We start from the raw sequence: 12,661 nt of genomic DNA, 5'->3' as shown, positions 1-12,661 counted from the left end.
AACCCACATGATGGGCCCATAACCCACAGTTCCACAGGATCGAAACCTGACTCTCCTGTACACCCCCTGTTCCTAAAGTTATTCCTCGTGCGTGGCCTTGTATGTAATTCACGGACCACCGTCCTAGTGATCTATTCTGGTAACAGACGCAATACTCAATCTCGTTGCTCTGGACCCCTTTCGCGTGTTGTTTCAGACATCGAACGATTGCCTATCCATTTGAAACTTCTCATGTTACCTTCGTACCTTACTCTTGATGTATTTCATATGTTCAACTCGAGAGATTATCTTATACTCATTCATGGGTTAACTCCAGATTGTTTCCCTCAAAAGCATTCTGACGTAGCTGAGCTACCCCTTATCTTTTCGTAAGTACGATGGAGTTCCCGAAGAAATGATGACAAGTTTATCATGATGCATTGGAATAAAGAATTGAAGACATCAACGAGAGGGATTAACTTCTTCGAGAAGATCCGTTAGAATATCGTAACCAGAATTTTCCCCCTTACTCCCCTCTTAAATCTCGGGACGAGATTTCTTTTAGTGGAGGAGATTTGTGACGCCCGGGTAATTAAACTACAGTGATCCTTTGCTAATGATGCCATGTCACCACTATTACTGTTACTAATCTCCCGTTGATCCAAATCCGCTTCAAATTCAAATTCAAATAATAAGTGAAATGCTAAACTTCTCAAACATGAAAACTAAAATGATCATCTTGTGGCAAATAATTCATAATCAATTATGGTGGTGAACCAACTTTTTACAAAGTGGTTTAATGCCATATAATAAATAAAATAGAACACAAAAAAAAATAAAAGGTTAAAAAGGAAAACCCCAGGCCAACTGGGCCGTGCGGCCCCTAACCGCCTGGGCTAGCCACAACAGGCCCACCTGCCAGTGCGCCCACCTCCCCTGTTCCACCGACCGCGTAGCTACAGGGAGGGGTCGCCCCCGACCACCTCGCCAGCGCCGTCAGGGAGGATAAGGCCTCCCCGCGCCCCCTCGAGCTCTTCCCCCTGCTCCACTCCACCACACACCACTTCCCTCTCTCTCCCTTCGCCTAGCCCCTCACCCAGATCCCCTTTCCCCTCCTTCCCGAGCTCCGCCATGGACGCGTCGCTGGCGCTGCCATAGCCACTGCTCTCCACGCTGCCGGAGACTGCGCCAGGGGCACCGTCTGCGTCGCCTACATCGACTACGTGGACGCGCTTGAAGCTCGGAGCCACCGCCTCGACGAGATCGACACCGCCTTCATCTTAGGTCATCGCCGCTTGCCGTCGTCGATCCCGTCGCCCTGCGCTCCTAAACCTCTCAACGAGCCTTTCATGAGCTCCACGGTGAGCGTGCAGTCATATCCCCTCTGCCCCCCTCCGTTTCCATGTCTATATCCGTCGTGGCCATTGATGCCCGAGCTCGTCGCCACTGACCTTGTTGCCGCCGCGGCCATTGCCCGCGAAGCTCGCGTCCGTGCACACGGTCGAGCTCCTGGAGCTCGCAGGCACCCTACGCACTCACCGACTCCTCCCCATATGCTCTTTGTGCTCGATCCAAAGCACCACGAGCATCAGCCATCGCTGATATCATCATCGTCGTCGTCGCCACGCTACTCCCCGGCGACTGCCGCGGCCACCATCCGACGCGGCGCCTCCTGCGTGTTCGAACGGGCTCCATCGCACGCGTGCCCTCGCACTGCGCCCCTGCTGCCGTTGCGCCGTGCCGCACGGCGCTCGTCGCTCCCGCCCCGCGCCGCCGGCCTCTGCCGCGCGCGAGCGCTCGGGGCCTTCCCTGCTCGCCCCGTGCATGTCTAGCCACTTGCCGAGCGCCGCCTCCCCTGCCTGTTGCTGTGCTGATGCAGCTGCTGCTTTCCTGCTGTCGTCGTCAGGCCCTGCAGCCGCTCGCGACGCCGCGTTCGGGTCTCGTCCGGCCTCGCCTCCGGCCGCTGCCCTTGCGTGCCCCGCGCCGGTCGCCCGCCCGCACGCGCCCTCCCGCGCTTGGCCGCGCCCGCACCACGCCGCTGCCCATCGTTGCTCTGCATGTACTGCTGCTAGTACTGTAGCTAGTGCTTGCTAGCTTTTTTAAATCTACAATGAATAACCCTCTTGAGAGCCTCTAAACTGCGGTTAAACAACTGTTAACAAGGTTAAGAAAAATATGAGTAGATGGTATACTTGACAAACTCCATTTTATCCCACTGGACCAAATCCTTTCGATGTGTGGATTAATTCCTATGAAAATCACAAATTGCTATGTTTTGTTAACAGAAAAGCAGAAACAGAAATGTTGCAGTAGCACTTTTCCGACAAAGATTTGATCAAGCAAATAGATTCTAACATAGCTGCACTTGATATTGTCATGTAGATCACAGAAAATTGATCAAGTTTGATATAAGGCACTACTCCTATGGATGAGTAGAACACTAGCTATAGCCTTTGGAAAACAGCTAAATGATGTTCAAAACCGAGGGATTCTCAGACTTAGACAAATTTCACTAAATCCTGAAAATTTCTAAAACTTTAGAAATTCATATAAGTTAACCCGTAACTCGGATGAAAATAATTTATATATGAAAGTTGCTCAGAACGATGATACGCATCCAAATACGCGGTCCGTTTACCTGTCAGATGCTTCTAACTATCTGAACATGGAACATTCCCCCTCCGGTCATCTGTTTGATACAGGTCCGGAACCGGGAATTCATTCCCGGTTGAATTTCCCCCCTTCACCTTTATCGTGTAGCCTTACGTTAGGTCACACCCGGCACAGCTTATTGCCATGTTATGCTTTTTGATGCTATGTTTGCTTTATATTTACTGTTTCTCCCCCCCCCCCCCTCTTCTCTCGCTAGACACCGAGACCGACGCCGCTGCTACCCAGTTCGACTACGGTGTTGACGACCACTCTCTCTTGCCAGAGCAACCAGGCAAGCCCTCCCTTTGATCACCAGATATCGCCTATTCTTCTCTCTATTGCTTGCATTAGAGTAGTGTAGCATGTTACTTATTTTCGTTATCCTATCCTGATGCATAGCCTGTCCTTGCTACTACTGTTGTTACCTTTACCTGCAATCCTAAATGCTTAGTATAGGATGCTAGTGTTCCATCAGTGGCCCTACACTCTTGTCCGTCTGCCATGCTATACTACTGGGCCGTGATCACTTCGGGAGGTGATCACGGGCATATGATATATACTTATACTGTTACATTACTTATGATACTGTTCGGAGATGGGGGCTGAAGGGGCAGGTGGCTCCATCCAGGTAGTGATGGGCCTGAGTTCCCGACGGCCCCCGACTGTTACTTTGAGGCGGAGCGACAGGGCAGGTTGAGACCACCTAGGAGAGAGGTGGGCCTAGCCCTGGTCGGTGTTCGCGGATACTTAACACGCTTAATGAGATCTTGGTATTTGATCTGAGTCTGGCTACTGGCCTATACGCACTAACCATCTACGCGGGGACAGTTATGGGCACTCGACGTCGTGGTATCAGCCGAAGCCTTCGTGACGTCAGCGACTGAGTGGCGCGCGCCGGATTGGACCGTAAGCCTGCTCTTGTATTAAGGGGGCTAGTTCTGCTTCCGGCCGCGTACGCAACGTGCAGGTGTGCAATGGGCGATGGTCCCAGACCCCTGCACCATAGGATTTAGACCGGCGTGCTGACCTCTCTGTTGTGCCTAGGTAGGGCTGCGGCGTGTTGATCTTCCGAGGCCGGGCATGACCTAGGAAAGTGTGTCCGGCCAAATGGGATCGAGCGTGTTGGGTTATGTGGTGCACCCCTGCAGGGAAGTTAATCTATTCGAATAGCCATGATCTTCGGTAACAGGACGACTTGGAGTTGTACCTTGACCTTATGACAACTAGAACCGGATACTTCATAAAACACACCCTTCCAAGTGCCAGATACAACCGGTGATCGCTCTCTCACAGGGCAACGAGGGGAGGATCATCGGTTAGGATTATGCTATGTGATGATACTTGGAGGACTTCAGTCTACTCTCTTCTACATGCTGCAAGACGGAGGCTGCCAGAAGCGTAGTCTTTGAAAGGACTAGCTATCCCGCTTATCCCGGCTTTCTGCAGTTCAGTCCACATATGCCTTATTCCAGTTGATACCAATGCATACATATGTAGTGTAGCTCCTTGCTTGCGAGTACTTTGGATGAGTACTCACGGTTGCTTTCTCCCTCTTTTCCCCCCATTTTCTATACCCGATTGCTGCGACCAGACCTTGGAGGCCGGGAGCCAGACGCCACCGTCGACGACGACTACTACTACTCGGGAGGTGCCTACTACTACGTGCAGCCTGCTGACGGCGACCAGGAGTAGTTTAGGAGGATCCCAGGCAGGAGGCCTGCGCCTCTTTCGATCTATATCCCAGTTAGTGCTAGCCTTCTTAAGGCAAACTTGTTTAACTTATGTCTGTACTCAGATATTGTTGCTTCCGCTGACTCGTCTATGATCGAGCTCTTGTATTCGAGCCCTCGAGGCCCCTAGCTTGTAATATGATGCTTGTATGACTTATTTTATTTGTAGAGTTGTGTTGTGATATCTTCCCGTGAGTCCCTGATCTTGATCGTACACGTTTGCGTGTGTGATTAGTGTACGATTAAATCAGGGGCGTCACAAGTTGGTATCAGAGCCGACTGCCTGTAGGAATCCCTCTTCCCAACTCCTTGGCCGAAGTCGAGTCTAGTCATTGAAAAACTTTTACTAACATGGCCGTGTGGCTTACGGGCCCACGTCGCCATTGGGTGGTATTAGGATCTTTTACTCCTTGTCTTTACTCTGGGATTCTAAACTCTCTTCTATTCGGGTTTAATGAGTTTACTAAAATCTAACTTTAGGTTCTCGAAAATACTTCCTCCCGGAGAGCCCCTTCAGGCCAGATGATCGCCTGTTGCACCAGAAGATTATGAAGACACTTCTCTGATGCTTTCCCGAGACCCTTGTGCCCTTCGTCGTTGCAATTCCATACCACCGATAATCCCTATGGAAAGCTACATACACTTGTCGTCCATAACTTCATTCCCAGTTGATCTTGTTATTACAAGATACCTCGGAAATTCTCTCTATTGTTCCGAGAATACTTTGTACTTACTGCCTTGTTGTTCTTTGTCACCGGAATACCCCTACGGATAATTCTCGCACTTATCGAGTATCCGCTCATCCCCCAGTTGTTCATGTGCTTCACAATGGTCATCGAAATACTATTCGATCCTCCAAAAATCCTTAGTAGCTTATTGCTCTGCAATACTTGTCTGCTTGCATGATGGATGCTTTCCATATGTCTGAAAATATTCGTTAGTATCCTTAGGCACCGTCATTTTGATCCCTTTGATTTAACATGAGTGCGAATCCACACAATCATTAGTTGATCCTTTTAAATTACCTTTCTGGCTGATGCGTCATTTTTGAACATGAGCTTGTTCTCGACCAATCGGATTGCCACCGATTGTACCCTTAAGTCTACGCAACTTACCCATCCTTAATCAGAGCGTTTGCTTTTGATCCCTTGATCAGAAATCATAATTCTTTTGCATTTATGCTTTGAGTTAGTCCGTTGTTTCTATAATCGGATCCCCTTGCATCCTTTCTTCAACTGATTGTGTGCCGATGCTCACATCAGCTCCGCTATGGACCGTCAGATCCTTTATTGGATTATTATTCGACAGTGTCCTCCTTATTCAATAACCTCGTGATCCTTTCCTCTGATACATAATGCTTTTGGTAAATTGTATCCTCTATTTTCTCAACCATGCTCTGTTTTCGAGCTGGTGATATTTACGATTGAAGCTTGTGGTATATGTTTCCACGATACCCTAACGGGTTGAACCTATGCCTTTCTTAATCTGTGTGAACCCAAAAGTTTTCACGGGTCATACTCCTCTGATAATTCACCAGGTAGGTTTTGACACTGAAATCAGTTTTATCTAGAGCAGTGAATGAAAGGTTATGCATTGAAGAAGTGGGAGTCGACCTTGAACTTGTGTTCATGCCCATGGACACGATGTATATCCTATCATGGAAGCTTCTTGTAATAATAACTATCCTCCTTGATATAATATCTTTTGGTATCTGTGAATTGATCCTTGCAATCGTGGTTCCGACCATATGTTCTTCTTTGACCCCATTTCTCGGGCAAGTTTAAGCACTTGTCTTGTGTGGACCAATACACCAGTCCAACCTTTACTTTGATCTACCGTCGAGTATTACACCCTGGTATCTCGGGAATATCATGGGACATCATAACTTCTTATGGGTTCTTCATAAACTATTATCACTCGCCGGATCCAATTGTTCCTAGGTTCTGGGTTATCGTCAACCGAGAACACCGAATAGTGAATCGAGTCCGCACTCTGATTCAGTAACTCTTAAGTAAATGTTGTTGCTTACAAGTTAATAATCATTTAAGTCATTCCTAGCCTGATCGGCTATATCATCATTGTGCTAAATTTTAACTGTGCTACCTGGTCCTTCTTCACGGAGCACAATTCTCGACGATGAGCTAAGCTTACGTCGATTTCCCTCATCATATCACTTCTCCCTGAACAGCAAACTTGATTTCGAGTTTGTGTCATACCCATGGTTCCAATAACCATTCGCTTCATCATTCCTTTCACTTGATGTCATCGCCGATCGATTACATATTCGTGGAGCCTCTTGACTAAATTTGTCGTGGTCATCAAACAACATTTTGATTCCTTCCAGAATATCAACCAAATGGATGATGACATGTAACCATCCTCGTCCCTCGATGATTTGTGTTATCACCGACAACATTATTGCTTTCCCTCCAACACAAACTTGTTCGTGTTTTGAGTTATACCTGGAGACCCGTGCTATCCAGCAATTATTCTTCGATACCTTGGAGTGTTACCATATTTTATGTCAAGAATGTCGTGAGAATTTCACCACCTCCTAAGAATTCTTGATACAGGTAATACTTATCACCATCACCATTCTTTCTTGGTCCCCGCGTTGGATCTAACCGGGATACCAACAGGTGAACGGTGCTGTTTGGATTCTGCCCTTCTAGCAACCCTATTGCTTTGAAGTTAATGGTCGAACATTCATTCTTAGACTATTGATCACTGAATCACCATTCTAACATTTGATCATGCTACCTAAGGCCCTACTTTGGGCACCCTTTTCCACTAATGTTTAATTGTTTATGTTTTTTTCTTGAGCATACATCATTATATCATTTGATCCGACAAATGTTATCTCCTTATTCACATAACTATGGAAATCCATCTTTTTGGATACCTCGTTGTATTATCGCTGAGTCCATCAGCCACCTCCTCATCCTCTCCTTGGCTTAATGATGAATCCCTTCGTGTATCCAGAGTCTGCCCTTGATTGAAGACCATGCAATGCTATCTCAAAGCATGTCTGTGGTACTCTGATTTTCAACAAGAACATTTGAAGCCTAATGCTAAATGTTACTTTCTCAACTATCCAAACACCGTTGTATGGGTAATGTCATGAAAATTCTCTCCCGTACCTAAAGAGTTTTCTACATTATATCCTGTCATGGATATCATGCTCCACTTGTCCTTGGGAAGGATATACCTTTGAAATGTGTGTTTAAACCCATTTTCCTTTCCATTGTTCTGTTTAATGTGATAATCATATTTGCCTTTCCATTGGTTGGTTTAACGCGTCTCGTGATCTATATGATCTAAGCGGTAATATTCTCCTGCTTATGTAAACACCTCGGTGTACAATTCTGTCAGCAAGACCATGTTACTATTGTTGATGACATTTCGGTAGCCACCGATGGACGAGAACCTTGCCTATTGGCCCGCCTCGTTCAACGAGCAGGAAAATGGTTCTCTTCGTCCCTCGCCCTTGGTATCGATGTTGTTGCCGACATAGCTGACAGGCTATCCTCTGACATGCCTTGCTTACATGATCTTGCAAGACATCACTGCCCTTCCTACTTTAACCCACATGATGGGCCCATAACCCACAGTTCCACACGATCGAAACCTGACTCTCCTGTACACCCCCTGTTCCTAAAGTTATTCCTCGTGCGTGGCCTTGTATGTAATTCACGGACCACCGTCCTAGTGATCTATTCTGGTAACAGACACAATACTCAATCTCGTTGCTCTGGACCCCTTTCGCGTGTTGTTTCAGACATCTAACAATTGCCTATCCATTTGAAACTTCCCATGTTACCTTCGTACCTTACTCTTGATGTATTTCATATGTTCAACTCGAGAGATAATCTTATACTCATTCATGGGTTAACTCCAGATTGTTTCCCTCAAAAGCATTCTGACGTAGCTGAGCTACCCCTTATCTTTTCGTAAGTACGATGGAGTTCCCAAAGAAATGATGACAAGTTTATCATGATGCATTGGAATAAAGAATTGAAGACATCAACGAGAGGGATTAACTTCTTCGAGAAGATCCGTTAGAATATCGTAACCAGAATTTTCCCCCTTACTCCCCTCTTAAATCTCGGGACGAGATTTCTTGTAGTGGAGGAGAATTGTGATGCCAGGGTAATTAAACTACAGTGATCCTTTGCTAATGATGCCATGTCACCACTATTACTATTACTAATCTCCCATTGATCCAAGTCCGCTTCAAATTCAAATTCAAATAATAAGTGAAATGCTAAACTTCTCAAACATGAAAACTAAAATGATCATCTTGTGGCAAATAATTCATAATCAATTATGGTGGTGAACCAACTTTTTACAAAGTGGTTTAATGCCATATAATAAATAAAATAGAACACAAAAAGAAATAAAAGGTTAAAAAGGAAAACCCCAGGCCAACTGGGCCGTGCGGCCCCTAACCGCCTGGGCTGGCCACAACAGGCCCACCTGCCAGTGCGCCCACCTCCCCTGTTCCACCGACCGCGTCGCTACAGGGAGGGGTCGCCCCCGACCACCTCGCCAGCGCCGTCAGGGAGGATAAGGCCTCCCCGCGCCCCCTCGAGCACTTCCCCCTGCTCCACTCCACCACACACCACTTCCCTCTCTCTCCCTTCGCCTAGCCCCTCACCCAGATCCCCTTTCCCCTCCTTCCCAAGCTCCGCCATGGACGCGTCGCTGGCGTTGCCATAGCCACTGCCCTCCATGCTGCCGGAGACTGCGCCAGGGGCACCGTCTGCGTCGCCTACATCGACTACGTGGACGCGCTTGAAGCTCGGAGCCACTGCCTCGACGGGATCGACACCGCCTTCATCTTCGGTCATCGCCGCTTGCCGTCGTCGATCCCATCACCCTGCGCTCCTAAACCTCTCAACGAGCCTTTCATGAGCTCCACGGTGAGCGTGCGGTCATATCCCCTCTGCCCCCCCTCTGTTTCCATGTCTATATCCGTCGTGGCCATTGATGCCCGAGCTCGTCGCCACTGACCTTGTTGCCGCCGCGGCCATTGCCCGCGAAGCTCGCGTCCGTGCACATGGTCGAGCTCCTGGAGCTCGCAGGCACCCTACGCACTCACCAACTCCTCCCCATATGCTCTTTGTGCTCGATCCAAAGCACCACGAGCATCAGCCATCGCTGATATCATCATCGTCGTCGTCGCCACGCTACTCCCCGGCGACTGCCGCGGCCACCATCCGACGCGGCGCCTCCTGCGTGTTCGAACGGGCTCCATCGCACGCGTGCCCTCGCGCTGCGCCCCTGCTGCCGTTGCGCCGTGCCGCACGGCGCTCGTCGCTCCCGCCCCACGCCGACGGCCTCTGTCGCGCGCGAGCGCTCGCGGCCTTCCCTGCTCGCCCCGTGCATGTCTAGCCGCTTGCCGTGCGCTGCCTCCCCTGCCTGTTGCTGTGCTGATGCAGCTGCTGCTTTCCTGTTGTCGTCGTCAGGCCCTGCAGCCGCTCGCGACGCCGCGTTCGGGTCTCGTCCGGCCTCGCCTCCGGCCACTGCCCTTGCGTGCCCCGCGCCGGTCGCCCGCCCGCACGCGCCCTCCCGCGCTTGGCCGCGCCCGCACCACGCCGCTGCCCATCGTTGCTCTGCATGTACTGCTGCTAGTACTGTAGCTAGTGCTTGCTAGCTTTTCTAAATCTACAATGAATAACCCTCTTGAGAGCCTCTAAACTGCGGTTAAACAACTGTTAACAAGGTTAAGAAAAATATGAGTAGATGGTATACTTGACAAACTCCATTTTATCCCACTGGACCAAATCCTTTCGATGTGTGGATTAATTCCTATGAAAATCACAAATTGCTATGTTTTGTTAACAGAAAAGCAGAAACAGAAATGTTGCAGTAGCACTTTTCCGACAAAGATTTGATCAAGCAAATAGATTCTAACATAGCTGCACTTGATATTGTCATGTAGATCACAGAAAATTGATCAAGTTTGATATAAGGCACTACTCCTTTGGATGAGTAGAACACTAGCTATAGCCTTTGGAAAACAGCTAAATGATGTTCAAAACCGAGGGATTCTCAGACTTAGCCAAATTTTACTAAATCCTGAAAATTTCTAAAACTTTAGAAATTCATATAAGTTAACCCGTAACTCGGATGAAAATAATTTATATATGAAAGTTGCTCAGAACGACGATACGCATCCAAATACGCGGTCCAATTACCTGTCAGATGCCTCTAACTATCTGAACATGGAACATTCCCCCTCCGGTCATCTGTTTGATACAGGTCCGGAACCGGGAATTCATTCCCGGTTGAATTTCCCCCCTTCACCTTTATCGTGTAGCCTTACGTTAGGTCACACCCGGCACAGCTTATTGCCATGTTATGCTTTTTGATGCTATGTTTGCTTTTTATTTACTGTTTCTCCCCCCCCCCCTCTTCTCTCGCTAGACATCGAGACCGACGCCGCTGCTACCCAGTTCGACTACGGTGTTGACGACCACTCTCTCTTGCCAGAGCAACCAGGTAAGCCCTCCCTTTGATCACCAGATATCGCCTATTCTTCTCTCTATTGCTTGCATTAGAGTAGTGTAGCATGTTACTTCTTTTCGTTATCCTATCCTGATGCATAGCCTGTCCTTGCTACTACTGTTGTTACCTTTACCTGCAATCCTAAATGCTTAGTATAGGATGCTAGTGTTCCATCAGTGGCCCTACACTCTTGTCCGTCTGCCATGCTATACTACTGGGCCGTGATCACTTCGGGAGGTGATCACGGGCATATGATATATACTTATACTGTTACATTACTTATGATACTATTCGGAGATGGGGGCTGAAGGGGCAGGTGGCTCCATCCAGGTAGTGATGGGCCTGAGTTCCCGACGGCCCCCGACTGTTACTTTGAGGCGGAGCGACAGGGCAGGTTGAGACCACCTAGGAGAGAGGTGGGCCTAGCCCTGGTCGGTGTTCGCGGATACTTAACACGTTTAACAAGATCTTGGTATTTGATCTGAGTCTGGCTACTGGCCTATACGCACTAACCATCTACGCGGGGGCAGTTATGGGCACTCGACGTCGTGGTATCAGCCGAAGCCTTCGTGACGTCAGCGACTGAGTGGCGCGCGCCGGATTGGACCGTAAGCCTGCTCTTGTATTAAGGGGGCTAGTTCTGCTTCCGGCCGCGTACGCAACATGCAGGTGTGCAATGGGCGATGGTCCCAGACCCCTACGCCATAGGATTTAGACCGGCGTGCTGACCTCTCTGTTGTGCCTAGGTAGGGCTGCGACGTGTTGATCTTCTGTGGTCAGGCATGACCCAGGAAAGTGTGTCCGACCAAATGGGATCGGGCGTGTTGGGTTATGTGGTGCACCCCTGCAGGGAAGTTAATCTATTCGAATAGCCGTGATCTTCGGTAACAGGACGAATTGGAGTTTTACCTTGACCTTATGACAACTAGAACCAGATACTTAATAAAACACACCCTTCCAAGTGCCAGATACAACCGGTGATCGCTCTCTCACAGGGCGACGAGGGGAGGATCATCGGTTAGGATTATGCTATGTCATGATACTTGGAGGACTTCAGTCTACTCTCTTCTACATGCTGCAAGACGGAGGCTGCCAGAAGCGTAGTCTTTGAAAGGACTAGCTATCCCCCCTTATCCCGGCTTTCTGCAGTTCAGTCCACATATGCCTTATTCCAGTTGATACCAATGCATACATATGTAGTGTAGCTCCTTGCTTGCGAGTACTTTGGATGAGTACTCACGGTTGCTTTCTCCCTCTTTCCCCCCCATTTTCTATACCCGATTGCTGCGACCAGACCTTGGAGCCCAGGAGCCAGACGCCACCGTCGACGACGACTACTACTACTCGGGAGGTGCCTACTACTACGTGCAGCCCGCTGACGGCGACCAGGAGTAGTTTAGGAGGATCCCAGGCAGGAGGCCTGCGCCTCTTTCGATCTATATCCCAGTTAGTGCTAGCCTTCTTAAGGCAAACTTGTTTAACTTATGTATGTACTCAGATATTGTTGCTTCCGCTGACTCGTCTATGATCGAGCTCTTGTATTCGAGCCCTCGAGGCCCCTGGCTTGTAATATGATGCTTGTATGACTTATTTTATTTGTAGAGTTGTGTTGTGATATCTTCCCGTGAGTCCCTGATCTTGATCGTACACGTTTGCGTGTATGATTAGTGTACGATTAAATCGGGGGCGTCACACGGCCGCACGCTGGAGGTCGTCCTCGAGTACATCGAGGGCGGCAACACGCCCAGGTTGGAGTACCCCGCTCCCCCCTCCTTCTCCCGCCGGCGTGG

At 48.9% G+C, this 12,661-nt stretch overlaps 1 long non-coding RNA gene across 1 annotated transcript; it reads left to right on the top strand.

Annotated features, from left to right (window-relative positions):
* The first annotated feature begins 937 nt into the window (after positions 1 to 937).
* LOC147977737 (uncharacterized) lies at positions 938 to 12,412 on the top strand. The gene is made up of 3 exons (XR_015617934.1): positions 938 to 1,340; positions 2,849 to 2,923; positions 12,166 to 12,412. It is a non-coding gene; the product is annotated as an uncharacterized LOC147977737 (long non-coding RNA).
* Positions 12,413 to 12,661: the final 249 nt, after the last annotated feature.

The sequence above is a fragment of the Triticum urartu genome, chromosome 3A, assembly GCF_056163025.1.
Source record: "Triticum urartu cultivar PI428250 chromosome 3A, HENAU_Tu73, whole genome shotgun sequence".
Classification (NCBI taxonomy): Eukaryota; Viridiplantae; Streptophyta; class Magnoliopsida; order Poales; family Poaceae; genus Triticum; species Triticum urartu.
This window is presented reverse-complemented; position numbering and strand designations above follow the sequence as displayed.